At 35.2% G+C, this 25041-nt stretch overlaps 1 pseudogene; it reads left to right on the top strand.

The window, feature by feature from the left end:
- The first annotated feature begins 886 nt into the window (after positions 1 to 886).
- On the top strand, positions 887 to 24836 carry LOC127161011 (sialic acid-binding Ig-like lectin 5; annotated as a pseudogene).
- The last annotated feature ends 205 nt before the right edge of the window (positions 24837 to 25041 follow it).

The raw sequence follows: 25041 nt of genomic DNA, 5'->3' as shown, positions 1-25041 counted from the left end.
AGGTGTTGGAGGTGAGCTCTGAGTGAGTCTGCACTGCTCTGCTGAGACTCTCTGCAACATAATATTGTTTATTATTTACTACATTTTCACCTGACTTTTTCCCCTCCCCCTGCTCATACATCATCCACTACATCTCAAGTTTTCTGTGTGAGCAACAGACTGAAATTAGATGGAATGTACAGGTTTATGTAGATTGTATAGTTTTGGTAGCAAAAGACTTTCCAAGAATTAAATTTAAGGCTCTGTCTATGCACATGAATACATGTTAATGCTGATCCAGGAAGTACTGGTGTGATGTGATGAAAAAGGGAAGTTATAATAGATCTGATGCCAGTCAGTAGATTATGGTTTAGATTCTGTTCCTGCAGCACAGCTTCACTCCGTCTCTACAGCCGGAAACTTGGGATCTAAACAGGAGTTTCCCACTCTTTCTGCCCTTTGGAAGGTCAGATTCAGTTTCTTTTAAAGATTACCTCTGTCAGATTTTGGTAGTCTTTTTGCCGTTTTACTTCCATTACAATAAACTAAAATTAATATACTCATTGAACATAAGCAGATGCTGTCATATACAATATATTAAATAATTTTTAAAAGGATATATTATATGGACAATTTTAAATGTCTTTAATTAATGATTATTACAAATACTTTATTAAAAAACCCACACTAAATTATTTATTATTACTCATTAATTTCTAATTAATTAATTCCAAATTCACTGCAGTATTTGTTCATCTTGATTGCATGTTGTCGGTGCTATATGATATAACAGAAATTGTGCATAAATTAGGTGTACAGGGGGTGGCTCAGTTTATCCAGTGGTGCATTTTTTTTTCTTTCTTTCTTTTTTTTTTTTTTTTTGTCAATTTGCTGTTCATCTATAGGTTCTTCATTGAATGAAAAGATGGACATCTGGATGGCAGAGAAAGTAATTATTTTTCTGTTGAAAGGTTTGAGTATATTTCCATTTATAAACTACATTAACACAAAAACAATAATAATAATAAAAAAAAAAAAAAAAATCCAGACCTCTTTTCTAGATATTTATAATCATTTTAAAATTATTTCTCATTCTGTTATGTGTGTGTTGTAGGTGTTTGCTGTAGAGATTTCAGCATCAGTCTGCCACAGAAGATTGAAGCTCTCAGTGGATCCTGTGTGATCATAAAGTGCAGATTTGAGATTAATGAAGGATATGACAAAGGGATCACTGAGACTGCTGCTACTGGACTGTGGCTCAAAGATGGAACTAATATGAACAACAATTTAGGGACCATAAATCTAATTGGTTCAAAGGGGAAATAACTGGAAAACTACACGAAAAGAGGATTGAGGAGTAAAGATAAACTGAAATGGACCTATGATAAAAACTTAACTTCAATAAATGTGATCAGTGAGTGACTTATGGCTGGAAATATTATGACAAATTGTGATCTAATCCAGTACAATAAAATCTGTATCACCATCATTATCTGAAATTATGAAATGATAGTTAAAACAATATAATATAATTGTATGTATTTCAGAGTCTCCCCCCAAACCCACAGTGCAGCTGTATGTGGAGCAGAAGGAGGTGCAGGATCAGGAGGAGGTGTTGGAGGGGAGCTCTGTGAGTCTGCGCTGCTCTGCTGAGACTCTCTGCTCCTCTCCTCCACCAACTCTCACATGGAGCTCCACTCCCAGAATCCCCCTCAGTGAGAGCAGCAGACTACAGGAGCTCATCTCTGATCTGAACTTCACTGCTACTCACCGTCAGCACAGAGTCACTTTCACCTGCACTATAACCTACCAGCTACAGGACAAGAACAAAACAGCACAGAACAACATCACATTACATGTTCAGTGTAAGTGATGCTTTGTGATGCTCTTTAGTTTTGACTTATGAATTATATTATTGTGATTTTTATTGTGAGGCCCTGAATTTGCTTTGCTTCAGATTCCCCAAAAACACATCAGTGTCTGTGATTCCCTCCAGCTCTGTGTTGGAGGGCAGTTCAGTGACTCTGATCTGCAGCAGTGATGCAAATCCAGCAGTGTTGAACTACACCTGGTCCAGAGAGAGTGAAGGACAGTTGGAGCAGCTGCAGACTGGACACACTCTTACCTTCAATAGGACCGACCTGAAACACAGAGGCTGGTACCACTGTACAGCTCAGAACCAACATGGCAGCCAAAACTCTTCAGTGATGCTGGACATTCAGTGTGAGTATTACATAACAGCAAATTTTACCTTGTCAATTTTAAAGTCAATTATAAAATGAACAGTTATGATGCTGTTTTTGTGTTATTTAGCCACGATTCACACATATGTTTGTGACACTGTTTCTGCTGCATTTTTACATAATGTTGATCTAACTAGTGTGAAGAGGACAGAGCCAGTGGAAAAACAGAGATCACAAGTGTTAAAGTTAACAATGTCAGTTAAAGGAGAAGTCCACTTCCAAAACAAATTATATTTACATATAATGTACTCACCCCCTTGTCATCCAACATGTTCATGTCTTTCTTTCTTCATTCGTAAAGAAATAGTTTTTTGAGGAAAACATTTCTGCATTTTCCTCCATATAATGGACTGGTATGGGGCCCTGATTTCGAACTTTCAAAAGGCAGTTTAAATGCGGCTTCAAACGATACCAAATGCGGTGGAAACAACCTCTTCAAAAGGAGAAAGGATCTTATCTAGCGAAACGATCGGTTATTTTCATAAAAAAAATACAATTTAAATACTTTCTATTTTAAAATGCTCATCTTGTCTTGCCTTGCTCTCCTTGAACTCAGTGTATTCTGGTTCAAGACAGTTAGGGTATGTCGAAAAAACTCCCTCAACTTCAAAAATCATTTCAAAATCATCCTACACCGCTGCAGAAGTACCGACCCAGTCTATGCAAAGTGAACATGCAAAGATGATTAAACAGCTCTAACAAATAAGGTATTTTTACAGCTTTATAGGATGATTTTGAAGTTGAGGGTCCCCATGAACAAAATTAGGATAGGAGTTTTTTGACATACCTCTAACTGTCATGAACTGAACATGAAAAAAATTCAAAACATTTACAACCGCATTTGGGATTCGTTTGCTTTAAGTTCCAAGCATTTGAACTATATTTGGAAGTTCAAAATCGGGACAAAATATCAGTCCCATATATGGAATAAATGCCACTTGCTTTGAAATTTTTTATTCAAATAACATATTATTTCTTTTACGACTGAAGAAATAAAGACATATGAACACCTTGGTACTGTTAGCTTTTCTCTAGAGTACATTAGGTGAATCTTTGTTTTGGAAGTGGACTTCTCCTTTAAAGTCATTTGGGTCCAAAAGCAACATTTATCATTGACAGGAGCAGAATGATTACAGTTATTGTTTTTCTCATTTTAATACTTTCAGATGCCCCTAAAATCTCTCCATCCTCCAGCTGTACCAGAACTGATGTACCTGTGTGTTCTGTGAGGTTGATGGGAATCCCTCTCCTGAACTGGAGTGGCATCTGTCTGGACGTCCTGTCGCTAACTCTTCAAACATGTTCATCAGTGAAGAGCGATTGAGCAGCACAGGCTTGAGGAGCTCCATCACTCTACATCAGTCTCTCACACACACATCCACTCTGCAGTGTGTCAGCAAAAACACTCATGGAACTGCAAGAAAACAACTTCAACTGCCTCTCTGTCATCTGCAGTTTGCAGGTGAATCATGACAACATTGTGTCATTATGTCAGGAAATATATATTTCAATGAATTGATATCCATCAAAGAATTAGCTTGGTAAAATAATGTTTTATGCTAAAACCTTAATATTTTTATTATGTTGAAACGGTTTTATACAATACATAAGGAACCTAAGACTGCTGTATTGTGAAAATATACATAAAGCTGTCAGACTGTACAACACCTGTACTTGCCTCCAAAAATCACTGTACTTAAGAAAAAAAAAAAGTATTCTATTTTGCTGCAAAGTCAAGATACTGTGCTCCATGTAAATACTACTTTGGAAGTATTGTGACTCTTTCTTTTCTCTATTTTCTATTGTGTCCTATATTTTTCATGTTTTTAGATTGTCAACAGTCTACAGTTTTACTCTTGATCATATTAACACTGATTCTGGTTCTGTACGCTCTGACTGTTGGACTTGGACTCTACAAAATGAGACAGTAAGTCATTCAGACAGTAACAACACATTTCTCAAACAAGAGATAAATGTACTGATGTGCTGAGCTTGAACTCTTTTTTATCTAAATAGTCTACTATTTTTCCAGATTGACCATGAAGCTGAAGGTGAGTCTCTTTAAGTAAACAGAAGATATAGTAAGACAACATAACAATGATGGTGTTGAAGAGTGTTTTTGTTTTCAGGCTCAGAATGAGGCAGCCGGCACATATGCTTCTCTTCATCTCTCTGCTCCACCCTCTGAATATGAGACTTTGAACATTAAGAGAGGTGACACACAATAAACAACAAATAGACACTGTAAAAAAAAAAAAAAAAATGAAATTTAAGTTATTTAGGCTTTTTTTCCCTATACATTTATAATATTGTTTATTATTAACATTATCACCTGACTTTTTTCCCTCTCCCTCATATACATCTATAAAACCTGTGCACTACATCTGAGGTTTCCTGAAGCCAAACTAAAGCTTTGTGTGACAACAGACTTAAATTAGACAAATGTACAAATTTATGCAAGTTGTATAGCTTTTGTAGCAATAGACTTTATTAATAGAAATGATATTAAAGTCTTTGTGTGAACAATGCATGTTAATGCTGATCCAGGAAGTACTGCTGTGATGTGATGAAAAAGGGAAGTTATAGTAGATCTGATGCAAGTCAGTAGATTATGCTTCAGATTCTGTTTCTGCAGCACAGCTTCAGTCCGTAACAGTTCAGTGTAACAGCTGGAAACTTGGGATCTAAACAGGAGTTTCCCACACTTTCTGCTCTCAGGAAGGTCAGATTCAATTTCTTTTACAAATTCCCTCTGTCAGATTTTGATTTCCTTTTTGCTGTTTTACATCTATTTACAATCTAAAATGAATATACTCAATAAACATAAACAGATGCTGTCATATCAAATATGTTAAATTACTTTTAAAAAGGATAAATTATATGGACAATTTTAAATGTCTGTGGTAGATTTGTCTTTATTTAATTAATGATGAACATTATTACGAAGTTTATCCAGTGTTGCATTTTTCTTTCTTCCTTTTTTTGGGGCAATTTGCTTTCCACCTATAGGTTGATGTTGCTTATTTATTGACAATATGAACGTCTGGACAGCAGGAAAAATAATTCTTCTCGGTTTTCTGTTAAAAGGTTTCAGTATTTTCCATTCATAAACTAAATTAACAACAACAAAAACATTCCACACCTCTTTTCTTGATATTTATAATAATTATATCTCACATTTCTATTGTGTGTGTGTTGTAGGTGTTTGCTGTAGAGATTTCAGCATCAGTCTGCCACAGAAGATTGAAGCTCTCAGTGGATCCTGTGTGATCATAAAGTGCACTTTTGAGATTAATGAAGGACATGACAGAAATCTCAATGAGAGCGCTATAGGAGTGTGGTTCAAAGATGCAGTGAAAGGGAATAACAATAAAGTGTTTAATTCCAAAGATTCTAAACCTAATCACTTCAGTGGGAAAATAACTGGAAAACTACACGAAAAGAACTGCACCACTATCTTTTATAATGTTAATTCAAATCACAATGGTAAATATTACTTCAGGATCATAAGTGGTGATCTGAAATACACCTACGGACAACTCTTCTCCACTATGAATGTCATTGGTGAGTGATTTGAGCCATTTATTTGAAAACAAATATGTTGAATCAGTGTTTTAAATGTTGCTACCATTGTCATTTTACTGTCTCTGTTTCAGAGTCTCCCCACAAACCCACAGTGCAGCTGTATGTGGCGCAGAAGGAGGTGCAGGATCAGGAGGAGGTGTTGGAGGTGTTGGAGGGGAGCTCTGTGAGTCTGCGCTGCTCTGCTGAGACTCTCTGCTCCTCTCCTCCACCAACTCTCACATGGAGCTCCACTCCCAGAATCCCCCTCAGTGAGAGCAGCAGACTACAGGAGCTCATCTCTGATCTGAACTTCACTGCTACTCACCGTCAGCACAGAGTCACTTTCACCTGCACTATAACCTACCAGCTACAGGACGAGAACAAAACAGCACAGAACAACATCACATTATATGTTCAGTGTAAGTGATGCTTTGTGATGCTTTTTAGTTTTGACTTGTGAATTATATTATTGTGATTTTTATCGTGAGGCCCTGAATTTGTTTTCCCTTCAGATTCCCCTAAAAACACATCAGTGTCTGTGATTCCCTCCAGCTCTGTGTTGGAGGGCAGTTCAGTGACTCTGATCTGCAGCAGTGATGCAAATCCAGCAGTGTTGAACTACACCTGGTCCAGAGAGAGTGAAGGACAGTTGGAGCAGCGGCAGACTGGACACACTCTTACCTTCAATAGGACCGACCGGAAACACGGAGGCTGGTACCACTGTACAGCTCAGAACAAACATGGCAGCCAAAACTCATCAGTGATGCTGGACATTCAGTGTGAGTATTTTATAACCCATTTTACTTGCTCAGATTCATTAGCACCTTAAAGTCAATTATAAAATTAATTGTTTCAGTCCTGGATGCTGACTGTAGGTTTAGCCGATGTATCAGCACAATAGTTTGGATATATATTCTTCAAACATTCTTTCATGATGGTGTTTGTTGTTGTTGTTGTTGTTGTTGTTGTTGTTGTTGTTGTTGTTGTTGTTGTTATTGTTGTTGTTGTTGTTGTTGTTTTTTTGCCATTTCAAATCTGTGTGAATTTCTTTCTTCTATAGAACACTAAAGAATATATTTTGATTTTACTCATACAATGAATGGTTTTTTGGGAGAACTGTCTCTCTAAGACTAAAAGTAAAAGTATATATCGAGGAGTGAGAACCAGAAGGGCGCAGGGGTGGATCTAGAAAATAATTTTTAGGGTGGCAAAGGGGTGGCATGGGGTCTATTAGGGGTGGCAACACCAAAGAAAGCCCCCATGCATAGTTTTTGGGGATTTATAGTCTGACATACACAGTTGTGTTCACAAATATTGCATTACCATTAAGTCATCTATACTGTTTAAAATGAAAAATAAATAACAACATTTCAATGTCCATCATGGCACCAAGTCAATAAACAATATATAAAAAAAAACTTAAACAGGTTATACAGTAAATGTTTCTGAGCTTGCATCACTAAAGAATACATGCAATTCTATTTAATTACTACTTAGATGGTATAAATCGTGTTTTAGTGCAAGTTTAAGATGTTAATGTTGATGATTTAATCTTAATTTCCTAACATTAGAAAGAAATATTATAATATCAAAGCACTGAAACTGGATCAGTTTTGTAAACAATGGTTGATTTTCTGTTATTAATCGAGGTAGAAATGTCTGTAATCACCCAGAACACACTATCAACCATATAATTTAGCAACACCCCAGCAACTGCATAGCAAGAGCCTAGCAACCACCCAGAATATCCTAACAAATAACTAGCAACACTTCACCAAACATCTAGAACATCTAACTGACCAAACAATTTATGTTTTTAAACAAGTCTTAAGACAAGCCAGCATAAATATGTCTTTCAAACATTTCAATCTAGTGATTACAGGTATTTTTAAATGCTTACACACAATTCAAATACAACAATGACTTTCCTGCCCAGTGAACACTCGTGAGATCAGTAATACTAACAAAAGAGTCTTATTAGGAATTAATTTGCAATTCAATGTCTATTACAGTACACAACATAAATTAATCATCCTCTGCACATTTGGCTAAATTTCATTAGAATATACAGTACTATTTGGTCTTCTGACAAAAGACTATATCTCTAAGTAGTCATTTCTCAGTTCTGCAAAAATGCAGTAGGCTACACATAAAAAAATGGTTACAAATAAAATTTGACAGTCACACTTCTGAAGGTGTACAACATGTACTACAGTTTACTGTACATATAGAATAGTGAAATCTAATGTACTAATGTACATCTAATGTACTACCATAATTACACTGCATGTGTAAGTATAATACCCATGTAAATGATTCTGATTGGTGTGTCATCAGTTTTGCTGCTTATTGTTTAACTTACTTATTGTTAAACTTTTTGAGAAATGTGTCTTTGTTTTCAGCACTGAATTAATGGTTTGGGAATATAAGCCAACTAACATCAGTTACATTGTGTTGACAATCGAGAAATCTGTAATACGACCAGATGCTTACCCAACTCTGCTATTAGTTTCCGTGATCGGCATCTTCTTATTGATTTCATGCTATTATTGTTTCGTCGGATACGGCAAAAAGGTCTATATCAATGATGAACGTGGTGCGAGCGGTCAGAGAATCAGATCATCAAACAATTACGCGATCTCAGACATATCCGTACGGGATTAGATTTGTAGCAGTAATTATCGGATTTACGAACAAATGTAAAACAACTCGTTAGTGAACTGGGCCGCGCTTTGTGTTTTGACTCAAAAAGAACCGGTTGATAAGAGTCATTTGTTAATGAAGTCCATTACACTGGGCGCGCGCTGCGTGCGCGTGCAACTATCGTGCACATTTTATTGAAAGACGTGTTTTTTGCCATTGTTTTGCCTTACGCTGTCATCGCTGCGGCTGAAAAGTAGCACGTGAAACACTGCTCACATTTATTCTGTGATAATTCTGGGGTGGCAGGTGGGGTGGCACAGCTTTTTCTTAGGGTGGCAGTTGACACCCCGTGCCACCCCGGTAGATCCGCCCCTGGAAGGGCGTAAGTGACATTTTGGGTGAAATGGAGATATATGTATATATATATATGCTCTTGATGAGCTCTTTCTACTGGCAAAAGGACACAAGTGAATTCTTAAAAAATTTTAAGTTATTCATTAGAAACCAAAAGACTTAAGTAACTTAAGACATTGAAAATACTAAGCCAGTTGGTGCTAAAAGGGCATAACTGCACTTATGCCACAGAATTAGTTTTACACTTAATTTACACTTTATACTTTAAGTATACCAGTTTACTAATATGTAAATAATATGTACATGTATTTGTAGTATACTTAGTATGAAAATAAGTATTTCAAATGCATTTTTGTATATTTATTTTTCACTAGGGAAGGCATCTGTAAAGGCTTTTTAGTCACCTATTTGACCAAATTGTTAAATGGCTGGGATTACTATTTTAGTAAAATTAATCACATTCACCCCCCCGTTTCACAGAGAAGACCTAAACCTAATCCCAGACTAAAATGTAAGTCTGAGCTGTTTCGACTGAAACAAACTTGCAATAACTGATCTTAAAATATATCAGCGCCTTTGTTTTGTCTCAAGATGCACATCAGTAATGTCTTTTCCCTAGCACGTTTATAAAAATTACTTAAATGTCCTAGTTGAACTATGGCCTAATCCTGACTTAGTCTAAACTCTGTCTGTGAAACTGGGCCTCAGTTAACTAATTTGATATAAGGGCTTTTTATGTGATATTTTATGTTATCACAATAGATTATTTCCTTTAAACTCATTAAAGGAGTAGTTCACTTCCAGAACAAAAATTTACAGATAATGTACTCACTCCTTTGTCATCCAAGATGTTCATGCCTTTCTTTCTTCAGTCATAAAGAAATAGTTTTTTGAGGAAAATATTTTAGGATTTTTCTCCATATAATGGACTTCAATGGTACCCCAGAGTTTGAACATCAAAAATGCAGTTTAAATGCAGCTTCAAAGGACTCTAATCAATCCCAGCCGAGGAATAAGGGTCTTATCCAGCAAAACGATCTGTCATTTTCTTAAAAAAATACAAAATTTAGGTCCCACTTTATATTAAGTGGCCTTACTACTAAGTACTTACATTAAAATTAATCATTTGATACAGTGCACTCATTGTGTGCATACATGTATTTACATTGTACTTAGATTTTAAAAATACCTGCATGTAATTACATCTGTAATTAATTTCTGTAAGTACATTTTTAATTACACTGTTGACCCATCCCTTACACCTTAACCCACCCTTAAACCTACCCATACCACCAAACCTCTCCCTAACCTTACCCATATCCCACCTCAATAGCAACAAATGTGTTTTGCCTTACAGTTTTCCAACCTACCCTAAATGTATTGACCAGAATTACACAGAGTATGCATGCGCATGGCAGACGTGATGAGCATTTGAGGTTAAAAAATTACATACATTTGTAATTTTTTTGATTGTTTCGCTAGATAAGACCCTTATTCCTCGGCTGGGATCGTTTAGAGTTCTTTGTAGCTGCATTTAAACTACATTTGGACGTTCAAACTCACGGACACCATTGAAGTCCATTATATGGAGATAATTCCTGAAATGTTTTCCTTAAAAAACATAATTTCTTTATGACTGAAGAAAGAAAGGCATGAACATCTTGGATGACAACGGGGTGAGTACATTACTGCAAATTTTTGTTCTGGATGTTAACTACTCCTTTAATGTAATGCTTTGTTCATATTGTTATCAGATGAGCCCATATTTTTATACATGAAATGGTATGAAGGGTGAAATGGAATGAGTGTACAGATTTTTATTATAAATGATTGAAATCAGTACACAAAGTTAGATTAAATTATGGTAAAATTTTTGTTTTGGCCCTCCTGTAAAGTTGGTGAAATATCACTTACGCCCTTCTGGTTCTCCCCCCTCAATATACTCTCAAGTGGCCCAATAATGTGTTTGAACACTTTTGGACACTTGAGTCACTTAATGTCTGAATATTATTGCTTCCAAAACAAAGATTCACATATAATGTGGCACTGTCCTTGTCATCCAAGATGTTCATGTCTTTGAAGGTCTTCAGTCAAGTAAATTCATTATGTTTTTTGAGGAAAACATTTCTGCATTTTTCTCCATATAATGGACTGATGATGGTGCCCCGATTTTTAAAACTTTCCAAAATGGAGTTTAAATGCAGCAACGACTCAAATGATCCCAAATGCGGTTGTAAATTTTCACAGCCAAGGAAGAAGGGTCTTATCTAGTGTACCAGCTAATCTGTTATTTTCATTTTAAAAATACAATTTAAATACTTTGATAATCTCAAAAGGCGCTCCTCTTGCTTTTCTCTCCCTGAAATCTAGGAGTATTCTGGCTCAAGTACAGTTAGGATCTTTCGAAAAACTCCTAATCATATTTTCTCTCTCAACTTCAAAAAACATTTCAAAATCATCCTACATCACTGCAGAAGGGCAGTTCCAGCCTTTGCAAAGTAAACATGCAAAGTGTTCAAACACCCTTAACAAAAAAGATAAAACAGCGATATAGGACGATTCTGAAGTTGAAGGAGAACATTAGATGGGTTTTTCGACATACCCTAACTGTCATGAACCAGAACAAAAACAGACCAGGCAGAGTAAAACAAGACGAGCATTTGGCATTAAAAAGTATATAAATTGTATTATTATTAAATGAATAACCAATTCTTACGCTAGATAAGTGCATTAAATAACAAAATATCAAACCACATGGCACTGTATATGTAATGGCACTTATTCAAACAGTTCTTCTGAAGGTACGCTGAGGCAAGCCAATTCATTTGGCGACCATCTTTGAAACACCTCTCGGGCTGCTATTTCAATCATGCAAGTGCAGCTTCTGTCTCTCTGAATGAGGAAACATCAAATTCTTTAAAACTGTTCACCAAGCTGATGATCATTTTCATATTTGCAATCCCCAATGAAATCTGACAACAACTGTATCATAAGTTTTGTTTCTTATGCTCAAGTAGCTTTTTTTGGTCAAAAGCTTAATTTTGCTCTAGACCAGCTAATGTGTAGTTCTAAGCATGTGTCTCAGCTCTGTGTTGGAGGGCAGTTCAGTGACTCTGATCTGCAGCAGTGATGCAAATCCAGCAGTGTTGAACTACACCTGGTCCAGAGAGAGTGAAGGACAGTTGGAGCAGCTGGAGACTGGAGACACTCTTACCTTCAATAGGACCGACCTGAAACACAGAGGCTGGTACCACTGTACAGCTCAGAACAAACATGGCAGCCAAAACTCATCAGTGATGCTGGACATTCAGTGTGAGTAATACACAATAGCCATTATTTGTCACATTCATTAGGACTGTGACATCAATTATAAAATGAGCTGTAAAGATCATTGCACACTGAGTCCGAAATTTTTGTATTCTTCAAACATTCTTTCATGACAGTTTTTTTTTTTTGATTTCAAACCTTTTTTTTTTTATATTCGTCATCCTTTCCTACCAAAATGCTTACTACAGATGTGAAAACAAAGAAAATTGAACCTGATCCAAACTTTTTTATGAAGGACGAAAGTTTCAGAGGCAGTGTGTAAAGGTGATTGACACAACGTGAGGTCATATTTATGTTATAACATTTATGTAAAATTTTGGACGAGAAATTCGGACTGTGCAAAGACCTTTACGACTCTATGAAGAATGTTTATCTTTACTATGTTTAAGGCCATAAAATATTTTAAAAGCCTTTAAGTTGTTTGGTTAACCTTACAACACATTTATGTTTATTTAATTTAAATGCACAGACAAATTTAATGCTTTAGTGTTAAAATAATGATGACAGTTAAAGGGGTCATGAACTGACAGTTAAAGGGGTCATGAACTGCCTTTGTTTTTTCTTTTGTACTGTTCTCTGAGGTCAACTTATAATGTTATCAAGATTTTTACATCAAAAAGCATCAAAATTTAGAAGTAATAGGCTATTTTCTGTCCTGCTTTTATCCCCCCTTCAGCAGAATGCTCTGTTTGAATAGTCGTGGTGGATTGTAGACTCTGAAAAACGTAACTGCTACGATTGGCTAACAGCCCACATTCATTCCTCATAGATGGACACCACTGTGATTTAGGTTTAAAACACATAAATAACTCAGTACATATCAAATGATCTGTAAGAAGAGACCAAGCAATAGTGACCATGTAATGAACACACTTTTGTTGTAACATCACTGTCAGATCCAATTTAGGTGGGACAGCATCATCTTTTAGTTTCAGTCTTGCTGAAAATTCTGCATTGAATTGTGTCTCTCCGGTTACTGACATAACCTCAGTTCCCTGAGATAAGGGAACAAGCGTTGCGTCGTTGATGCTATAGGTAATTGTAAATGAATCTGTGGTAAAATGAAGTAAACAAAGGACTGAGTTCTTACTGATGCGGTCTGGAACTTTGCTTATCTACAAGGGCATAGGCTTGCTTTTGACATTGGTGGGGACAAGTAAAACCACCCACCCCCGACCACCCAATCATTTTCACATTAATAGTAGACCTTTGACCACAGTTTCATGTCACATGTCAAAAACATATACATATATTTAATTGTTTTATCAAAATTATTGCTAAACACTATGCACTAATCAGTGGGCGGGGTTAAACAGGCAGTGATGTTGATCTTCTTCTGATTAACTAGCTTATTACATCAATAGGCTTGCTTTTGAAGCTGTCATTTTGGGGACAGACTGCCACCCACCCTCGATATAATTTTCGCATTAATGATATACCTTTGAAAGACATGTTTTTATAGTATATTTAATTGTTTTATCAAAATTATTGCTAGGGACAGTTTGATGGATATTGGCGCTGTTCACAGCCCCACACCCCCCTGCATAATTCTAAAGAATGATTAACTACCTATTACATCAAAGAGTAATACATTCAAAAAGCTGTCATTTTGACAGACTGCCTTTAATATAAGCTTTTTATAAAGATGTTTTTATAGTGCAATGACCTCTTATATGTCAAGAAAAGAGAATTTTGGTTTCTCAGTTCATGACCCCTTTAAAGTCAGTAGGGTCCAAAGCAACACTCAAAAGAATGACATGTACACAGTTTGGATTGTTATGAGAGTCAGTAAATGATGGGAGAAAGTCTCTTCAAATACAGAGATTATCTTCCAAAACATATTTTAAACAAAGTTTGGAAATAACAAACAAAATAAATGGCATCGGAACCCTACAACCCAACAAAGCAGTAATTACAAGAATTTACAAATTATGAACAAAATACAATGAAAATACAATCCCAAAACAAAATCAAAATAAACAAAATTTAAAAAAATACAAAAAATACAACTTGTTTTGCTATTTTGTTACCTAATGCAAATGTATGTTCAAAGAAGCTCTGGAAGAAGATGAATGGAAGATTTTTAAACACTCGTCATGTGGTCAGCACCAATAGGAGGCAGCCTTCAATAATGACAACAGCCAATCACGGAACAGCCACCTCTGCAACACAAAACGCATACATAAATAGAACAAAAGAGAAACAAATACAACTGAGGTTGTAACACCTTAGTTTTTCTCAATTAATCTTTTATCTTTTCTTCTCAGATGCCCCTAAACTAAACTGTAACATTTATCACTGACAGGAGCAGAATCATTACAGTTATTCTGTTTTTCTTACTTTAATACTTTCAGATGCCCCTAAAATATCTCCATCCTCCAGCTGTGTCAAAACTGATGCAACTGTTTGTTTTTGTGAGGTTGATGGGAATCCCTCTCCTGAACTGGAGTGTGTGAAAATGATTTTAAAACGCTTAAATTAAACTTTACTGTTTATATGCTTTAAGGCTTTATTTAAAAAAAAAAAAAAGTAAAAAAAATATATTATTTTGCATGGTATATTTACATGGCATATAATCCATATCTGATTAGACTATATCAAAACCTTTGATGTCAGGCAAACTTATACACTTATGCACAACATTTCATTTCTGAAGCAACATTAGTCTAAAATAAAATTCTATTATTAATTTTTTAAGCCATCTCTGCATTTGTCATATCATTTATTTATTGCACTCCATTGTCAGATGAGGGTGTAGCTACTGTTATGTATTTCCTTAGTGTGAACAACCTCATAGCCTGCCTACAGTCCCACTTGCAGGGACGGATTATGACTTGGTTGAAATTGTTTCTTTTATATATTTATATTTATATTTATATTGAAATATTCCCAAATGTATTAAATATCTCCATTCTCAAATATAAGTACATGCATTTTGCACCTTTATAGATCATGTTGGTTGATCTATAATGGGCGATGGGCAAGTTGCCTAATGTTAGTGTAATCTATCACCTATAGCGCATAAAATATTTTGGAAACACTTTACAATAAGGTTTGTTAGTTAACATTACTGTAGGCTATTAACATAAACTAAGAATGAACAATACTTCTACAGCATTTATTAATCTTAGTTCATGTTCATTTCAAAATTTACTAATGCATTATTGAAATCAAAAGTTGTGTTTGTTTACATTAGTTAATGCAATGTAAACTAACATGTACTAACAATGAACAACTGTATTTTCATTAACATTAACAAAGATCGAATAAATACTGTATGTATTGTTCATTAATGTTAGTTAATACATTAATTAACATTAACTAATGGAACCTTATTATAAAGTGTTACAAATATTTTTAATATGGCTTATTTTTGTGTTTAACGTGAATTTAATAAAAACATTGTAAGTTACTTATTCTAACACTTGGAAAGAGAAGGAAAGAATATGTAGCCTTCATTATCAAAGAACATTATCATTAACTTCTGTTAGGAGCTCAAGCACTCTCAAAAACACTGAATCTGTTTACATTTTGAATTGAATAACTTTTTTTTTTTTATTCGGATGCACATTTGGACATTTGGTTTCTGGTGAGAATTCACCAGCGAGCAAATTCACTCAGCAAGCATGCACTGAACAAAACACTGCACTTCAGCGATGACTCATCTGAACGCCTCTGATTGGCCAAAGCGTTCATGAGTTCAACAGAATCGTGTGTGATTGGTTATAATGCGCAGCGCGAACGCAGATTTGAATTTGGCAGCTGATGTGTGGCACTGAACGATCTAATTACACCGGCGTGATATTAATATGAAATATAAATTATTCAGCCTTTTTTTTTTTTTTTTGGAAGCTGCATTCAAAATTCAACTGGCTGAAAAATCTGAGGGCACAAATTGTGGAACTCACTCAGCAACTGTAACTACACAGGACAGACTGTTTTCTCATTTTTCAGGCTGGTAAGCTTGTTTTACATTTTCTTTTTTTGTTTTAAATGCTGGTTTAGGAATGCTAGTTTACTTAGGAGGACCAGTTATTTTTGTACACATTTCCATTTCATTGTTTGTATAAGTGTTAGTATTTCCCCCTACTGACAACCTTCTTAAGGCCAATTCACACTGTACAGACAGATGCTGACAAATGCTAATAACAGACAGTTGAGTTCATCAGATGTTGTTGGATCAGCGTGTTACTTGTCCATTGAACATGCTCAGTCGGTGTTTGTCGGGTTGTGGAAAGTTTGAGAAGTGACATGATCTAATCTGGTGATTGTGAATTGGGCTTTAAAATAAGAAAAAGATATGGCTGAGAAAGGTTTGTAGGTTTAGTTTTTGACACTTTAAAACTAAGCAAACACAAGTGTGTGTAACATGTTGTGTTGATTTTTAATGCCATTACAAAGCTTAAAGCTCATATGCATTGCACACACCCACTTAAGATGGAGATCATTAATTTGTTGCCATCAAATTAGCCTCAGCTGCTGGCATGGCATTAAAATCTCATCTAACTACCTCATTACCTCTTCTCTCTACTCTACTTTCTTTTTTTTTTTTTTTTTTTAAAAAAAGTGCCTTTTTTAACCTTTTGCTAAATGTAATCATGTACTTTTGATGCAGGTGAGTCCTGTTTGGGCCTTTCTGTTTGGTGCTGCACAAAGATCTGATTAGACTGTAACAGACTTTTGGTCTGGAGTAGAAAGTTTTCTTATTCACAGAGAGGATTTGAAAAGCTCTTCTTAATGTTTGAAAGCTGATCAGCAAGTTATCTGTCAAATTTATAACACATATAATTCAATTGGTAGTTCAGTAGCCTAATGGCCCGTTTATAGCTGTGTGTAAATTGGGTTGTTTAAGATGTTTATGTCTTTCTTTCTTCAGTTGTAAAGAAATTAGGTTTTTTGAGGAAAACATTTCAGGATTTTTCTCCATATGGATATGGTACCCTGATTTTGAACTTGAAAATGCAGTTTAAATGCGGCTTCAAACGATCCCAAATGCGGTTGTAAATGATCCCAGCCGAGGAAGAAGGGTCTTATCTAGCAAAACGATCGGTTATTTTTATTTTAAAAAATACAATTTAAATACTTTTTAATCTCAAATGCTCGTCTTGCCTTTCTCTCCATGAACTCTGTGTATTCTGGCTCAAGACAGTTAGGGTATATCAAAAAACTTCAATTGTATTTTCTCCCTCAACTTCAAAAATAATTTCAAAATCATCCTACATCGCTGCAGAAGTTCCGACCCAGTCTTTGCAAAGTGAACATGCAAAGAAGATCAAACACCCTTAACAAAAAAGGTAAAACAGCAGTACAGGATGATTTTGAAGTTGAGGAAGAACATGAGATGGGAGTTTTTCGACATACCCTAACTGTCATGAACAGGAACAAAAAACAGTCCAGGCAGAGTAAGACAAGATGAGCATTTGGCATTAAAAAGCATATAAATTGTATAATTTTTTATTAAAAATAACCTATCGTTTTGCTTGATAAGACCCTTCTTCCTCAGCTGGGATCGTTTATAAAGGCATTTGGGATCGTTTGAAGCCGCACTTAAACTGCATTTTGGAAGTTCAAACTCAGGGCACCATAGCAGTTTTCCTCAAAAAACATAATTTCTTTACCACTGAAGAAAGAAAGATTATTTGTAAATTGTTGTTCTGGGAGTGGAGTTCTTTAATATTTTTCAAATGATTTTTAAATTCTTTTTAATAATGAGCTTTTTTAATGGCTTATATGACACTTCTTTCTTGTGCACAGAGATCTGATTAGACTTTAGATAGGTCTGGAGAAAAAAGTTTTCTTTATTAATAGAGTGGATGAGAAAGGCACTTGCTAATGTGTGAATGCTGAGCAGGAAGCTGATAGTCCAGTCACAATCTTTTTTTAAAACTGATAATGAAGTGACTGACCACTTAAAGTTCAAAAGCTGCAGTCACAGTTTACATTAGTTTTATTTTATAATTTAATAGATCAATTTTGGAGATATTTACAGTTTTGCATTTTGTTTAGAATAACTTACAGTTTTGTGATTTCATGTTAAAAAACATGAGAACAAACAAAGCAACAGTTTTAGTGACATTTATTTAAAATATGTTTGGAAAAAACATTTAAAAAAATAAATGCTTAGGGTTTAGATGATAAACTATAGAAATACTGCTCACAACAAACACAAAAAAACACTTTGACACTTTGTGACTGTCAGACACTAATGTGATGAATAGTGCTGTGGTTCCTCTGTGTGAACTTGATGAGAACAGTCTTCACACATCTACTAAAAGTACCTTGATAGCCACTAGCTTAACAAGTAAAGCAGAGTAGAGAAATTAGTTCTGAGAAAAGCACTTGCATTATTTGTTTGTGAATACATCTTAGTCATTTTGTATCATGAATGAATGACATTCAGACATTGTGTCCAAATACTTCACTGCATCTTAATTCAGTTGAAGTTCAGTTGGTTTTTGATAACCACATCTGCACTGACAAACAGTTGAAGGAATCAGACTCCCCTCAGTATGGTCTCAGTGGGGCGTGTTTTTGGTACAGTAAAATAATTGTACAGTTTTTTTTAAGTGACTTGGAGTGTCAGTATGAATGTGGTAATCATCATTTAGTATCATGGTATTACCATGGTGAACCCACCAGACTTTGCTTTTGTCTCATTTCTGTACTCCACCATCTCTTTCCTCTTCCACTCTGAACTTATCACCCCCCCCTTTCCTTTTTTTTTTTTTTTTTTAGCTGACACTTTATGAAAATTACTGTCTCTACAGATTGTCGATTTTTAATACTATTGTAAAAAATATGCTACATTTCTTTAACTTTTATACCTTGTTGTTGCCCTGTTTTATTACGGATTATTTATAAGCAATATTAGCATATTGTTTGTTACAGGGCAGAGAGCTCTTACTGACAGCCGTATGTCATAGACAACAGCGCCACCTTCAGCATATTTGCATCATTTCATTTGTGCAGTTGGTACAGTTTGTCACACCCCCAGTTTTATTTATAAGTAATAGCACTGGAACTGTAAATATCTTGACACTAAAAATGGCTGCTGATGCATCAGCACAGTCATTCAGTTCAACATTATTCACACATTAGTTTGTGACAAAATGTTTCTAACCAGTTTGAAAAGGACAGAGCCAGTAGTAAAACAGAGATCATAAGTGTTAATAAAAGGCGTAGTTCAAAAATAAGACGTAAAAAAATAATATTCTGTCATGATTAATCTCACTAATGTTGTTCCAAATCTCTCAGTCTTTGTTTGGATTGTGTGATTGTACATGACCTTTGCCCATTTTTGGACTTTGTCGATTACCCCTTCAATAAATACTGTGTTTTGATTCTTCATGTCTCTGAACAGTTACATGACATTAACATCTTACCAAATGGCATCTGCTTTAAAACAAATGCCACTTGTTTTGATGTTTTGTTATTTAATGCAAATACATTCATTCATATATTTTTAAGTGATGCTTATGTCCAAATAATTGGGCCACTTTGTACAGTAACTTACAGAAATATTAGCTACCCTCACTTCCCCAGTAGTCCAGTATTTTTCGCCATATCAATCTTTTATCTATTCTTCTCAGATGCTCAGTTCAGTGACTCTGACCTGCAGCAGTGATGCAAATCCAGCAGTACTGAACTGTAACATTTATCATTGACAGGAGCAGAATGATTACAGTTTTTGTTTTTCTCATTTTAATACAAAAAAAAAAAAAAAAAGTATTCCTCTATTTTGGTACAAAGTCAAGATACTGTGCTCCATGTAAATACTACTTTGGAAGTATTGAGACTCTTTCTTTTCTCTCTTTTCTGTTGTGTCCTATATTTTTCATGTTTTTAGATTGTCAACAGTCTACAGTTTCATTCTTGATCATATTAACACTGATTCTGGTTCTGTACGCTCTGACTGTTGGACTTGGACTCTACAAAATGAGACAGTAAGTCATTCAGACAGTAACAACACATTTCTCAAACAAGAGATAAATGTACTGATGTGCTGAGCTTGAACTCTTTTTAATAAATAGTCTACTATTTTTCCAGATTGACCATGAAGCTGAAGGTGAGTCTCTTGAAGTAAATAGTAGATAAAGTAATACGACATAACAATGATGGTGTTGAAGAGTGTTTTTGTTTTCAGGCTCAGAATGAGGCAGCCGACACATATGCTTCCCTTCAGCTCTCTGCTCCACCCTCTGAATATGAGACTTTGAACATTAAGAGAGGTGACACACAATAAATAACAAATAGACATTTCATCTCCTCCTTTGTCCTCCTTAGTCAACTGTGATTTCTGGATTTTTATATACTGCAAACAGTTCTCAATAAATTAGAATGTTGTGGAAAAGTTATTCAGTAATTCAACTCAAATTTTAAACTTGTGTATTAAATAAATTCAATGCACACAGACTAAGTAGTTTAAGTCTTTGGTTCTTTTAATTGTGATGATTTTGGCATTTAACAAAAACCCACCAATTCATTCAATCTCAACAAATTAGAATATGGAGACACGCCAATCAGCTAATCAACTCAAAACACCTGCAAAGGTTTCCTGAGCCTTCAAAATGGTCTCTCAGTTTGGTTCACTAGGCTACACAATCATGGGGAAGACTGCTGATCTGACAGTTGTCCAGAAGACAATCATTGACACCCTTCACAAGGAGGGTAAGCCACAAACATTCATTGCCAAAGAAGCTGTCTGTTCACAGAGTGCTGTATCCAAGCATGTTAACAGAAAATGGAGTGGAAGGAAAAAGTGTGGAAGAAAAGATGCACAACCAACTGAGAGAACCGCAGCCTTGAGAGGCTTGTCAAGCAAAATCGATTCAAGAATTTGGGTGAACTTCACAAGGAATGGACTGAGGCTTGGTTCAAGGCATCAAGAGCCACCACACACAGACGTGTCAAGGAATTTGGCTACAGTTGTCTTATTCCTCTTGTTAAGCCACTCCTGAACCACAGACAACATCAGAGGCGTCTTACCTGGGCTAAGGAGAAGAAGAAATGGACTGTTGCCCAGTGGTCCAAAGTCCTCTTTTCAGATGAGAGCAAGTTTTGTATTTCATTTGGAAACCAAGGTCCTAGAGTCTGGAGGAAGGGTGGAGAAGCTAATAGTCCAAGTTGCTTGAAGTCCAGTATTAAGTTTCCAAAGTCTGTGATGATTTGGGGTGCAATGTCATCTGCTGGTGTTGGTCCACTGTGTTTTTTGAAAACCAAAGCCACTGCACCTGTTTACCAAGAAATTTTAGAGCACTTCATGCTTCCTTCTGTTGACCAGCTTTTTAAAGATGCTGATTTCATTTTCCAGCAGGATTTGGCACCTGCCCACACTCCCAAAAGCACCAAAAGTTGGTTAAATGACCATGGTGTTGGTGTGCTTGATTGGCCAGCAAACTCAGCAGACCTGAACCCCATAGAGAATCTATTAGGTATTGTCAAGAGGAAAATAAGAAACAAGAGACCAAAAAATGCAGATGAGCTGAAGGCCACTGTCAAAGAAACCTGGGCTTCCATACCACCTCAGCAGTGCCACAGACTGATCACCTCCATGCCACGCCGAATTGAGCCAGTAATTAAAGCAAAAGGAGCCCCTACCAAGAATTGAATACATATACAGTAAATGAACATACTTTCCAGAAGGCCAACAGTTCACTAAAAATGTTTTTTTTTTTTTTTTTTTTTTATTGGTCTTATGAAGTATTCTGATTTGTTGAGATAGTGAATTGGTGGGTTTTTGTTAAATGTAAGCCAAAATCACAATTAAAAGAACCAAAGACTTAAACTACTTCAGTCTGTGTGCACTGAATTTATTTAATACACAAGTTTCACAATTTTAGTTGAATTACTGAAATAAATGACCTTTCACGACATTCTAATTTATTGAGATGCACCTGTATGTTACATGAAAGACTTGACATGAGATTTTATCTGTTAAAGAGTTTTCATTTGCATTCATAATCTAACAGAAAACAACTAACTGCACTTGGATTCTTTGTTTTTAAGCCTGATGCATTACAAAACATTTTATGTGCACATGACCCTACTTATTTGTTTGTTATCATTTCTGTGTCATTTTATGTATTTTTATTTGTTATGAAATGTCTTTTGGACTTTTTGGAGCTTGAAAGTGTTGATTGCGTAAAAAAGAAGTAAGAGAATTGGAATGACCTGTCATGTGGTGCCCCCTATCTACAGTGCCCTTCAAGGGTGCACAGTGCCATTAGAAATCATCCATAGTCCAACAGCACTGGAACTTTTCTGTATTTGTTTCACCCGCTTGTCTGTGTTCACATATTCCAGGCTGTTGGTCTGTGCATTAATGGTGGGGATTGTCAGTGACTCTTTCTGCAGGCTTATATTGAAACGCCACTCTGAACTGACAAATGACTGTCATTATGAATGAGTCATTCATTCACTCAACCGATTCATTCAAAAACATAGATTCATTCCAGAGTGCTAAAACTTGTGGTGGGGCAGAAATAGACGTACTGTAACAGAAGTACTGAATAGAATAGAAGTACTGTGACTAGCCATATTGTGTTTGAATTATAAGGTATAAATACTTATTAAACACCATGATTACCTTTAGAACAACAACATTCTTTAATTTCCTCCACAGCACAACAGTGATCACATTAGAGAGCAGGATCTAAGGCAGTGTGAAGCTCAAGAGGAAATACATCAATAGCTCTTTGCAAAAGCTGATATACTTGGTGTCCCTGGTTGCCTGGAACACATGGTTTCAAAAACTAATCTCTAGAACATGTTGTAGGGTACATGTATAACATTTAGCAAGTTCTTAAGACTCAGAACTCAAGTCCAAATGTAATGATCATGATTGCTCAGTTTATAACAGGAATGGTTTAAGCTGTAGTGCTAAATCTTTTTTTATGGGCTACCTAGGTAAATATAATGTATGTACATGAATATTTTAGGTTTGAGCCTTTTTTATGGAGCTATTTGCTATATAAAAATGTTAGTTTTTACAGTAGAATGCTTCTGATTTCCTATTTCTTTCCTACCCTTCTAGAGATAATCATCCTGAAAGTAAGGGGATTTCCAAAAAGCTTTTGTAAATGCTTGGCCCAGTATGGTGGCTTTTTGATTCTTGATTCTGGTGGCTTTTAATTCTTTTCTTTTTTTTTTTTTTTTTTTTTTTTTTTTGGGTGATGTACATGTTCGTTATTTTTACATCTTGCATGATTCTTCTGATTCTGATCTTTTTCTCTCTGGTTAAAGATATTTCATTAAAATAAAAATGAAAACATTACTCAAAGAGCTAATGAACTGTACTGGTGCTTCATCATTTGACCAGCAGAGAGCAGCATTATGAGCACATTATCCACAGAGATACTGTAGACTGTTGCTCATGTAACACTAGTTGAATTTTAAGTTATTTAGGTTTTTTCCATACAATTATAATATTGTTTATTATTTACATTATCACCTGACTTTTTTCCCTCTCCCTCATACATCTATAAAACCTGTGCACTACATCTGATGTTTCCTGAAGCCATACTATAGCTTTGTGTGAACAACAGACTAAATTAGACGAATGTACAAATTTATGCAAGTTGTATAGTTTTTTTAGAAATAGACTTTATTGATAGAAATTATATTAAAGTCTTTGTTTGAACAATGCATGTCAATGCTGATCCAGGAAGTACTGCTGTGATGTGATGAAAAAGGGAAGTTATAGTAGATCTGATGCAAGTCAGTAGATTATGCTTCAGATTCTGTTTCTGCAGCACAGCTTCACTCCATCTCTAATCAGCAGCAGGAGTTACAACCGGAAACTTGGGATCTAAACAGGAGTTTCCCACACTTTCTGCTCTCAGGAAGGTCAGATTCAGTTTCTTTTACAGATTCCCTCTGTCAGATTTTAATAGTCTTTTTGCTGTTTTACATCTATTACATTAATCTAAAAGTTAATATACTTATTGAGCATAATCAGATGCTGTCATATACAATATGTTAAATTTGTTTTAAAAAGGATATATTATATGGACAGTGGTAGATTTGTCTTTATTTAATTTATTTTATTAATGATAAGCATTATTACAAATACTGTACATTATAAAAAAAGAATCACACTAAATTATTTATTATCATTAATTTTCTAATTATGCTTATTTTTATATGGATAAAGCAAAATTAACTAATTGTTTAAATATCTAATTCCAGAGTCATTGCAGTATTTATTCATCTTGATTGCATGTTGTCAGTACTATTGCAAACTCAAAGAAATGTCTCTTAATCACAGAAAGTATTATAACAGATAATATATAACATAATTTGTGCATAAATGAGGTGTATAGGGGGTGGCTCAGTTTACCCAGTGTTGCATTTATCTTTTTTCCTTCCAATTTGTTTTTTACCTATAGGTTGATGTTCCTTATTGAATGAAAATATGAACATCTGGACAGCAGAGAAAATAATTCTTCTTGGTTTTCTGTTGAAAGGTATATCAATATCAATTTATAAACTAAATTAACAAAAAAAAAAAAAAATTTTTTGATATTTATAAGAATTTTTAAAATTATTTCTCACATTTCTATTATGTTTGTGTTGTAGGTGTTTGCTGTAGAGATTTCAGCATCAGTTTGCCAAAAAATATTGAAGCTCTCAGTGGATCATGTGTGATCATAAACTGCACTTTTGAGATTAAAAATGATTATGACAAAGACCTCACTGAAAGTGCAGCTACAGGATTGTGGCTCAAAGATGGAACACATGGGGTTAACAATCAAGTGTTTAATTCCAGTGATCCCAAACCTAATCAATTCAGTGGGAAAATAACTGGAAAACTACACGAAAAGAACTGCACCACTGTCTTTTACAATATTACTTCAAATCATAATGGTAAATATTACTTCAGGATTGAGGGCAATGGTGGACTGAAATGGACCTATGATACAGAGTCAACTTC

This window comes from Labeo rohita, unplaced genomic scaffold, assembly GCF_022985175.1.
Source record: "Labeo rohita strain BAU-BD-2019 unplaced genomic scaffold, IGBB_LRoh.1.0 scaffold_521, whole genome shotgun sequence".
NCBI classification, from domain to species: domain Eukaryota; kingdom Metazoa; phylum Chordata; class Actinopteri; order Cypriniformes; family Cyprinidae; genus Labeo; species Labeo rohita.
This window is presented reverse-complemented; position numbering and strand designations above follow the sequence as displayed.